Consider the following 12092-nt stretch of genomic DNA (forward strand, 5'->3'; position numbering starts at 1 on the left):
GGATAGATGCATCTATGGATCGCGCCGCACGTCCCTCGGCAGTGTACACGACACTCTGGATCAGGCCGTACGTCCTCGGCAGAAATCGTGCTTAATAATAATAATAATTACATGATACTTTAATAGTTATTTCAAGCTTGCGAAGCTAATTGATAAATTGGAGAATTCTTGAAATTTAATGAATTATTATTCTTGCTTGTTAAAGAATTAATTGTTATTCCTGTAAATGATATTTAATTAATAAATTAAAAATTATTTGAATTGAAGGAATTTAATTAATATATTGAGAATTGTTGTATTTGAAGGAATTTGATTATTTTCGCTGATTAAATAAATTATTTTAAATTCTGCAAATTATGCTGAGTTAAATATCCTAGTTGTATTTTAATTATTATTATTGACCCATAGTGAGTGTCAAAGTCGGTCATCTCGTCTCTACCACTTCGAGATTAGGCTTGATACTTACTGGGTACACGTTGTTTACGTACTCATATTACACTTGCTGCACTTTTTGTGCAGGATCTGAGACAGGTACTAGTGGAGGACCTATCATCACATACCCACGTCATCCCGAGGCATAGTGGTGAGCTGCCTTTCTGAGCCGTTCTGCAGCTACTAGTGTCTCTCATGGTAATTTTTATTCTGTCTATTTTTATTTCAGACAATATTTGAGGTTTTGTATAATCTACTAGATGCTCATACACTTGTGACACCAGGTCTTGGCATACACATTGGTAGAATTTGGGTTTTATTATTTTTCTTGATTTTAAATTTTGTCAATATATGCTTAAGTTATTATGTTGGCTTGCCTAGCTGTACTGTTGGGCGCCATCACGACCTATAGGTGAAATTGGGTCGTGACACTAGGCGTGAAAAAATAGTGGTCCTGGTTGTGATCGTGGTCGAAGTCAAGGAACAAATTTCCCTGGTGTTAATCACTCATCAAACAAAAATCATGTCACGACACAAAATTCCACCAATGGTCGTGATTGTGCCTAACCTACTTGTTAGACAAGCCAACACTTAACAACAATATTAGAATCCAATTATTAAGTCTTTAACATAGTCATGATATAAATAATAATAATAATAATAATAATAATAATAATAATAATAATAATAATAATAATAATAATAATAATAATAATAATAATAATAATAATAACAATAATACGGAATAAGTCTCAAAATATCATGAATACATAATTCAAAGATAGAGTCTAAACACAACCACAATTATCTAACAAACGTCCAAAACCTAGTGTTACATTATCACAAGCATCTAAGAAAGGAACTAGTTTCAACTGAACAATAACATCAGTTCGAAAAAAAATACATAGACAGAAATAGATAAATAGGGAAGGGGGACTCCATGTGCTGCGGATCGGATCAAATAAAATAGTTCACCACGAGGTCTCTAATATACACTCCTACTCAGTTGCATGAGTACTATTATGTAATGATCCGACCGGTCATTTTATGTATTTGAGTCCCGTTTTCCCTTTTGAAGCTTTTCGTATGTGTATTTGTGGTTTTATGACTTGCAGGGATGGTTAGTTTGGTTTCAGAGAGGTTTTGAATTGATTTGGAATAATTGGTTCTTAGATTGAAAGCTTAAGTTGGATATATTAATCGAGGTTTGACTTTTATGAGAATGACTTCGGAATGATATTTTGATTATTCCAATAGGTTCGTATGGTGATTTCAGACATAGGCATATGCCCGAAATGAGATTTGGAGGCTCCTAGGTTGATTTGGCTCTTTTACTAGAAGTTGGCAATTTTAAAATTTAGAAATTTTCTAAGTTTCACCACATGTTGACTTTATGGCTATCGGGTTCGGTTTTTCATTCTGGAACTTGTAATAGGTACATTTTGCCATTTGGAACTTGTGTACAAAGTTTGGTGTCATTTCTATTTGGTTTGGTAGGAATCAGATGCTTGATTGTGATTTTAGCGATTCTTGAGTTTCATTGCGAATTCTATGTGTTTTGGTGTTCGATTCGTGGTTCCAGATATTATCTTTGTATTTTAAGCTTGTGAGTGAGTTTGTATGATATTTCTAGACTTGACTGAATATTTAGTGTGGAGCCCCGTAGGCTCAGGTGAATTTCAGATGTGTTTCAGATCATTTGAGTTAGTTTCAGATTGGCTGGGTTTTGTGTTGGTTCTGCAGTTATCGCAAACGCGAGCACCAATTCGCATTTGCAAATTGACTACCGCATTTGCAAAGGGGGATAGAGAAGGCAGGCTTCACATTTGCGAAGCCAGCATCGTAAATACGAATGGGGTCTGATGCTTGACAGGTCGTTATTCGGACCATGTGGTCGCTTTTGCGAAGTGCGGTTGGCAGCTTCAGACTTCGCTTTTGCAAATTCGAAGTCGCTTTTGCGACATTTGCTAGGTATAGCAGGGATCGCATTTGCGAGGGTGTTGCGATTTCTGCAACTTAACAAATAATGAAATTTCGGGACTTAGTCTCATTTTATCACAATTTTTAGCTCTAGACTCGGTGAGAGGCTATTTTAGGAGGGAATTTTCATACAAAGCTGTTGGGTAAGTGATTCTGAATCCATTTGGATATTATAACATGATTATTAATGAATTTTAACATCTAATCCATGAGATTTGAAGAGAAATTTTGGGAGATTTTGACAATATTTTAAAAAATAAAAATTTGAGAATTGAGAGTCGAATTGAACTCGGGTGTAAAAATCGAATACATATTTGGACTCGTGGGGTTATAGGTAGTCGATATCTACCCTTCGACTCGGTTTTGACCGAGTGAGTCCGGAGTTGACTTTTGAAAAATTGTGTAAAGATCTTAACTTTATTAATCGATATTGGTTTCTCTTGTGTTGTTTGATATTATTAAGTCATTTCTGGCTAGATTGGAGCCGAGCGGAGGTGAATTTTAAAGGAAAAGCATTTTTAGAGTATTGAATTGGCCTAGTTGAGGTAAGTATCTTGCCTAACTTTGTTTGGAGGAATCACTCCTTAGGATTTGGTCTAATTTGCATTATTTGTACTATGTGAAACGACGTGTACATAAGATGATGAGTGTGTACACGTGCGTATGTGTGGTAATTGACTGGATTAGACCTTAGGCTATTAATGTGCCTTGAATTGGAATTGTTTGTTATATGAAATATATTTTGTTGTTGTTCACTCCCAGCACCCTTATTTATTATTATGATTCTCGTACACATCATTGTTGAGCCGTGGGCTATATCTTATTGTGACTTTGATATTGTTTTTGTGGTGATGTTGTGGCATATGTGTACGTGTTGTGCGGGTGATTGTTATTGTGTGGAGCATAAGGGTAGCGAGATGCGCATGCGGTGACATAAGGGTGGCGTTTATTGATGCGCATGCGGCGCGATAAAGGGGTAACGAGCGCAAAACACAACACAAAATTAATGCTCACTAGCCAAAGATAGTATCGTAAAATTATCATCTACACAGGGATTGGATTTAAACAATGTTTAAATAACTTATAGTTTTCTGCTATTCAGGATGATCAACACTTGAGTTGGAGTGATTACTACAACAATTAACTACTAAATTAAAACTAATAATAATTAGACCTGATCACAGAGAATAAGAGTTGAACTAAAACGGTTTGTAAACAATATGAGAAATAAGGGCCATGACATGATAGGTGTAAGATAGTTATTTGGGATTTAACTCTTTTTAAATTCACTTCTAATGTTCAAATGATTCTCACGAATTCACTCAATAATTAGCTTGAACGTAAGGTCAAGATTCCTCTCTCGATTAAATCTGAACTCTACAAAATAAATTAATATGAAGTACTGTGAAGATATGCAAGAACATGTTAATGGAATAGTCTTTAGGAAAACGTCTTTCGAATATTCTCCTAACTTGGTTTAATCAATAATTCAAAAAGCTCTCTCGATTACTTAAAAGAATCACTAAATTAAACCAAACAAAATAATGCAAAGATAATCACCAAAATATTCCTCTTTCGATTAAATAAATCGGTGAATAATTTCACAATCAATTCAAAGCTCCATAAATAAATTCATGCAATTAAACAATAGTTAAAATCCACAAACAACACTCAAAACACCATATCCGTCAAAACTCTAAGAAAGAACTACTCCACAGATATGGAGAAAGTCATCACAAATAAGTTTAAGAACAAACAAAACATCAAAGATAATTTTACAATACAAACTCTCATTTTGCACCGATTGTTGGTAAGAGAATTGATGAAATCTTGTGTCTTCAAGCCGTGTCAGCTCTCTAAAACTCTCCTAGGTCAAATCTCCTTCAAAAATATATTTCCGGTGTATTTATATCAAGTAGGAACGGATCGGGACGAAACTACCCTCTCTGAGCCGAAGTGGAAAAATACTCTAACACAAATGCACAGACGCGGGGCACCCAGCCATGCGCCGCGCCTGTGAGACTTATTAGAGGCTTGTCCAGTATCAACTCTATTGCCATTTTTTTCTGATTCGTTGCTGCCTCACGTACAGTTTTAAATCCAAAGCTCATTCATTTCCAATTCTTTGTGCTTGTCTCCATTATTTGTTTATATCTCTTTCCTTATGCTTCATCATTACATAATTATTGGTCCCACCAAAATGATTTGCAATTTTACTTCAACAATTTCCATTATTTTTCTTACTTCTTTTGATCAAATTTCCTCCAAACTTGCTCCTACAAATAAGAAACACCTAATTAGTATAAATTATTTACTTTTAAGCTCAAACACGATTAAAATATAGTAAATAACAGGTGAAGTAAAGCCAAAAATTCATATTTCTAGCCTACTATCAAGGGGGCCTATGTTCGTGTTGCAAATAAGGAGAATACTTAATTGTGATGCACACACGACGAGATAAGGGGGATTATACGCGTGTAGCTATCTAAGGGGAAATACTTCATTGTGAAGCTCACATGGTGTCATAAGGGTGCCTCGTTGATTATGTTATGTGGTGTATCGGGGTGATTCTTGATGTTATTCTTGTGTTGGAACGGGTTGATGATTTGAACATATCCTTGTTTTCCTTAAATAATTTCGCTTTGTGTTTTACCAGTTGTTGATTAATTTGCCGTGTTATCACATGCCCTATTCTTTGTTGGTATTTATTCTGTTAGGTTTTCTGTTGCTAGTTTTATATTGATATTATGCACAGGTTATTTGACTAGTGAGTGTCTCGACTTGAACATCGTTAGTACTCCACCGAGGTTAGTCTCGATACTTACTGAGTACCGATTGTGGTGTACTCATACTACACTTTTGTATATTTTTGTACAGATCCAGGTACCTCGGATCGTGCTAGAGAGTCGAGTCAAAGTTGTGGAGACTTCAAGGCATACCTACTATTCCGCTCGCAGGCCCCAGAGTCACCTTCTACTATTTTCTTACTATTGTTTATTGTATTCCAAATAGTATTGTATTTTGAGACTTCTTGTGTACTCTCTGTAGCACTTATAACTCAGTATTACCGAGTTTTGGGATGTATGATTGTTGTATTCACATTATGGCTATGTTATGGCATTTTCTAGCTTTTATTTAATAGGAGTGTAGCTAGGTTACGATCCTTAATGTGGGATTTCGGGTCGTAATACACTAGTACCGGCCTTAAAATCTATACAAAAATATGTAAAAGTATAGTATGAGTATAAAACTATGGTACTCAGTAAGTATAAAGTCTAGCTTCGAAGAAGTGGTGGTGAGGGGTCGACATCGACACTTACTAACACAGTCCAATAATCAGGTGAAAGCATAAATAAGATACGAAATAAGACATGGTATCATCAAATAAGTGTGAAAGCTAGAAACACAGTACATATGGAATTCAAGCATGCTTTATTGATATAGGAAACCAAATCAGGTATTAAATACCTCAATCCTTGTATAAAGACATGATGTAATTCAACCAACATTTATATAAAATCCCCTGCACGAGTTTATGATATACAAACATGCATGCTCCGAATTCTTTCTCAAACCTCACAACACAGATCCATGTGCCTGGCAGAAGGCCACGTGTCCAAACCAAGCACCAAATCTGAGTGCCTACGCTCACAGGGCCCAAAGTAACATGTATAATCACCTGACTTTGGAGGGACAAATCTATATCCAAGCATTGATCATTTTATAATTATTCATTAACCAATAATCTATATCCGCTCATAGTATCCGTAGTGCAAAATTTCTCAACTTTCCACAACATCCAACTCTGCACTCATGGATATATGTATGAAATAATATAATTAACAAGCACCAGACATAATAATAGAAATACAGATAAAAGCTTATAAGACCAAAAGATGGCTATGGCTAATTATGTAATTCAATTTATCTCAACAATTCAATAAGCAATTTTAATAATCAAAGGTCTGTTCATAATATTTAATATGAATAGATTAAGCCATATAACTACCAATCATGAATCAAATAAGATAAGTGTATGACTACGGCTTAACAAGGAAGCGCAATGTGACAAAATAATCATATGCCCAATTTAACTAGTCATAACCTTAAGCATGCTTCTAAGCCATAATTATGAATCATCATATAATCATAGAATCAACAAAATATGAATAATAAATTCACATAATCCAAAAAAGGCATATTATAAGCCACACTCTACTGGATACGGTCATAACTTAGCTATGCATATATATCGTTATCTTGCATATACGTGGCTCCCGAATCAAACAAAAAATAACATATAGATCACCTATAAGGAGAATTTTCTCTTACAAAGATAGACAAGAGACTTACCACTTCTCGGCAAGCTTCTATCAACAACAATTATATTTTCTTTCAAATATAACACCAAATGACTCGAATATAGTTAAATTTTGCTTAAATTAGTCAATAAAAGCTTTATAAATTGATTTCATATTAAAATTCAATCATTAACCTAAATTAAAAGGTCAACCTGGGGCCCTGAGCCCAAAATTCAAAATTGATCATAGATATAGTTCACCTATAATCCCACGATTTCAAATATATGATTAGATTCCAAATCAAGGGTCCAATTCCATAATTAAAACCTCCCAAAATCACACTCTTAAGTTCATACCAAAATCCTAATTTTCACTCTTTAGTTTTTAATTTTAGGGGTTAAAACTTCATGTAGATTCTTGAAATATAATCATAAATGAGTAGAAATCACTTACCTTCTTGCCTTGTGTAAAAATCCTCTTACAAAATCGCCTCTCTCCAAGTCTAGGATTCAAAATATAAGAGAATGGGCAAATATTTCGAAATCTCAACTTAAATAGTTCGACTAGGCATACCCTTCGCGATCGCGATCCAATGCTCCACGACCGCGAAGCATAAGATATTGTTGCCAGACAAGCCCTTCTTCGCGATCACGAAAGGACCCACATGATTGCGGAGGCCAACAACCTAATCCTCCGTGAACGCGAGCTACCAATCGCGTATGCGAAGACCAACTCCTCTATCTAGTCTCTTTATCTCAACGAACGCAGACCTCTCTATGCTAATACGATTACCACTTGCCCACAAGCATACACGATTATGACCTCCAGTACGCAAATGCGATGCACATAGTCCAACCGGCCAAATACTTCTCCGCAATCGCGAGACTTGCTCCGCGATCATGAAGCACTACAGCACACCAGCAAATTAGTTGTTCCAAAGTCAACCAAAATAGTCAGAAACCACCCCGAATTACACTCTAGTCCCCCAGGACCCCCTCCAATTAAGTCCATATACTTTACAAACCTGTCCCAAGGCTTGAAATATCAAAAACAACCACAAAACTAAGAATCGAAAAATCAAATCCATCTATTAACTTTCAAACATTCTAACTTGCCAAATGCGCCCGAATCACACTTAGACATTCCGAATTACAACCAAATTTTGTACACAAGTTTCTTTCAACTATTAGGACCTATCCAAGGTCTTAAAACCACAATTAAATGTCATTAGCCTAAAAGTCAACTATCGGTCAAACTTAAAAACTCTCTAATTCTTCAAATTGTTAGCATTCGGCAAATAGAGCTAAAGTCTTCTAGAAACCTCCAAATCCAAATTCGAATATACGCCTAAATCCAAAATCATCATATGAACCTATTGAAACTATCAAATTCCGATTCTGATGTCATTTGCTCAAAAGTCAAATCTTGATAAACTTTTTCAACTTAAGCTTCCAAAATGAAACTACGTATTTCAGTTCAATCTTAAACCTTCCCGAAATCAAACCAACCATACTCGCAAGTTATAATGCATCATATGAAGGAACTCAAGGTCTCAAACTACCGAACGAAATGCTAAAGCTCAAAATGACCGATCGGGTCATAACATTCTTCCCCACTTAAACATACGTTCATCCTTGAACATGCAAAGAGTTATTCCAAAAGTCGTCAAATAACTATACAAACTCGTCATACACACACCCATGAGTGATACCCTGCCACCTCAATCTATATAAGCCCATTAATACAATCCTGGTTGAAAATTCTTCCTTCAACCTTAGCCTATAAGCCTTAGAACCAAATTGTAATATATACATATATACTGTATCAATCTTGAAAAGTTGCATCAAACCATAAATGTGCTTTCAAGATATAACCACACAATATACTCCATAACTCATATGTCCATAGCTATATCGTCTGCCCGCAATAACTACCTGTTATCAAATTTGTTATCGGTAATACACCTCATATCAAATAAAACCTTGTTCCAAATCTTCACAACACTGCTAATGGTGAAAGGAACATGCAAAAATTCATAACTACCCATCAATCACAAGTCGTGGAGTTCTCTCGCCCGACAAGAACTATTGCCAAATTCTAAGCTCACTAATGGCAGTCTTCTTCCATGCATACCTTATCCAAATTCGATTGCATTACTTTCAGGTCGAATAACCTTGCTCACTTAGTACAAGCTGCTTGAACAACATGCCATACCAAATACCACCTAAAACCTCATATGACGCGATCCGTGCGCCAAATAAACAACAACTCCAAAATGACCAATAATGGAAAGAGAACAAAATAAGAAAATTATCCTACAAGTTTACCAGATATACCAACAAAATCATCACAATATGAACCCATCCGACAAAGGAGAAATAAAATAAGCAAAATAATTACAAGAAATTATATCTAACATAACACCATTAAAGCGTGCAACTCGATCCAACATTATACTGTTGTGACGCGCAACCTGATCCGACATAACATCCTCATAGGAATACCTATTGAGCCATAATCCTCATACTAACCAAACACATGTGTATCAACAAAAAGCACATAAAGTTCATAAACATAACTATGGGAGACGGATAGCATAATGCGCTACGGAAAAGGTAAGCACGACTAAGGTACAATAAGCAAATAAACATTTCAAGAGCCATCCCGCCCATATATCTCCACAAGGACTAAACAGAACCATAACATATGTGTGAATAATCAATTCGTCTTACAACTCATCATAACATAAGAGAGTAACATATGAAACAAATCAAGGCATGGATAATATCAATCCTACCCGATGACTCATCCATAGTAATTATTGCACTGAGTAGGAAAATCCAATCCAATGTAGGATACACATTCTCATCAGGTCTTCCAATATCCCCCCAAACCATTTCAAACCATTCCAAAATAGGTAAATAGCCTTCCAAAAATCCACATTGATGTAATGACCCGATAGGTCATTTTGAGTTCTAGCTTCCCGTTTCATAATTTGTGACCTTGAATAGCTTCATTTAATGATTTATGACTTGTGTGCATGTTCGTTCTGATTTCCAGAGAGTTTAGATGTGTTTTGATAAAGAAATCTTGATTCTAGAGCTTAAATATTATTGGAGTTGACCACAGTCAACATTCTTAGTAAATGACCTCGAATCGGTATTTTGACAATCCTGGTAGGTTTGTATGATGATTTTAAACTTGTAATATTTAGTTTGGGTCCCAGATGACCCGAGGCCATTTCAGTGCTTATAGTTGAAAGTGGAAAAAATGAGTTTATGAACATTAAAATTCTTGAGTTTTAATGCTTGATTCTTGATTGTAGATGTTATTTTGATATTTTTAGATTTTGAGCAAGTTTGTGTAAGATTTATAGACTTGTTGGAATGTTTGGACTACACCCTACGGGGCTCGGGTGAGTTTCAGAAAATTTTGGAGAGGTTTTGCATTTTTGGTGCTACAGTCATCGCATTTGCAATGAGCTTCGCACAAATGCGAGGTTTGCAGTTGCGGTTGCTAACTCAAATTTGTAAGGTTGGGTAAGGGAAGTCAAGCTTCGCAATTATGATCAATGTGTCGCATTTGTGAGCTGCACAATTGCAAATAATAGTTCGTAATTACGATATTTGTAGCTGGGTGAAAAGGGAGGGTTCTGAGATTAGCTTATTTTATTTCTTTTTTGAGACCTAGACTATGTAAGGAGGCGATGTTTGAGAGAATTTTCTTTCCAGCTTCATAGATGTAATGGCGTGATAGGTCATTTTGAGTTCTAGCTTTTTGTTTTGTGATTTGAGACCTTGAATAGCTTCATTTGATATTTTATGACTTGTATGCATGGTTCAGTGCAATTTCCAGAAAGTTTAGATGTGTTTTGGTGAAGAAATCTTAATTTTAGAGCTTTGATATTGTTGGAGTTGACTATAGTTAATATTTTTGGTAAACAACCTTGAATCGGTATTTTGATGATTCCAGTAGGTTCGTATAATAATTTTGAACTTGTACGTATATTTGGTTTGGGTCTTAGGTGACCCGAGGCCGTTTCAGCATTTATAGTTGAAAGTTGAAAATTTTGAACTTATGAATCTTTGGATTGATGATTGATGATTGATTTTTGAAGTTATTTTTGATTTTTTGAGCTTACAAGAGAGTTTGTACAAGGTTTATATACTTTTTTGGATGTTTGGAGTAGGGAACAAGGGGCTCGAGTGAGTTTCAGGGTGGTTTCTGATTATTTTAGCACAAATTGCAGCAACTGAACTACTGCTGGTGTGATGTGCATCGTGAATGCAGAGTTTGTCTCGCGTTTTCGAAGGGATATTGGGGATGGGAGGATTTTATCTATGTGAACGCGGAGGGCAGCTCACGAATACGATGGCCTGGGGGGAGTTGGCATTCGCGAATGAAGTGGCTCCTATGCAAACGCGTAGGCTTGTGGGTGGATTTCTTCATCTTGAACGCGATGCTGGGGTCGCGAAGATAGAGGCTTGGGGGATCAGCCTTCGCGAATGCGGAGAAGCTTTGTGAGCGCGGTGGTCTGTGTACCTTTGCCATTCATAAACGCGAGAGGTGCTCCACAAATGCAAAGAGCACCCGACACCAAGGTATATAAAGGGTTGAAAATAAGAATTTAGCCAATTTTCATCATTTTTTAGACTTAGACCACGAATTTGGGAGATTTTTGAGAGGATTGTTTTCTCTAACTTCAAAGGTTAGCAATTTTAACTTTTCCCATAGATTTTCACCTTTAAATCTAGGAATTTCTAGTGTAGGAATTGGGATTTTGGAGAAAAACTTACGAGAGCTAATTTTGGAAATTTGGACGTCGATTTGAGGTCTGATTTTGATATAAATCACATATTTGGACTCAGAGAAGAATGATCAATCGGGGTTAGGTCTTGATTTCGAATTTCGACCAAGTGGGCACGGATTGACTTTCTGTTGATCTTTCCAAATATGATAAAGATTGAATCTTTTTCATGCTAGGATAGATTTTAAAGGTTGTTTTGACTTATTTGAGTATTGGTTGACTAGATTCGAGTTGCTTGCAGTTTGTGCTAAAAGGAAAGCTTGATTTGAGTTGTAATAGAGAGTTAATTTGTTCCGGAAAGAGGTAAGTATCGTGGTTAACTTTAATTTGAGGAAATTCGGATGTAATTGGGTCTATTTGGTACGTGATTTATGTGTTAGAGGTGGCATATATATAAGGTGATAAGTGTATATACGTTGTCATGAGTTAAATCATGCGGGAAGAACTAATTTATTTCATGCCTTTACTTACTTTGTCATGCCTTTACTCGTTACATGGATTTACTTGTTTTATCATGTCTTTACTTGTTAGATTCCCTTACTTGATATATGCCTTTACTTATTACATGCCCT

This window comes from Nicotiana tabacum, chromosome 12, assembly GCF_000715075.1.
Source record: "Nicotiana tabacum cultivar K326 chromosome 12, ASM71507v2, whole genome shotgun sequence".
In the NCBI taxonomy this organism is placed as follows: Eukaryota; Viridiplantae; Streptophyta; class Magnoliopsida; order Solanales; family Solanaceae; genus Nicotiana; species Nicotiana tabacum.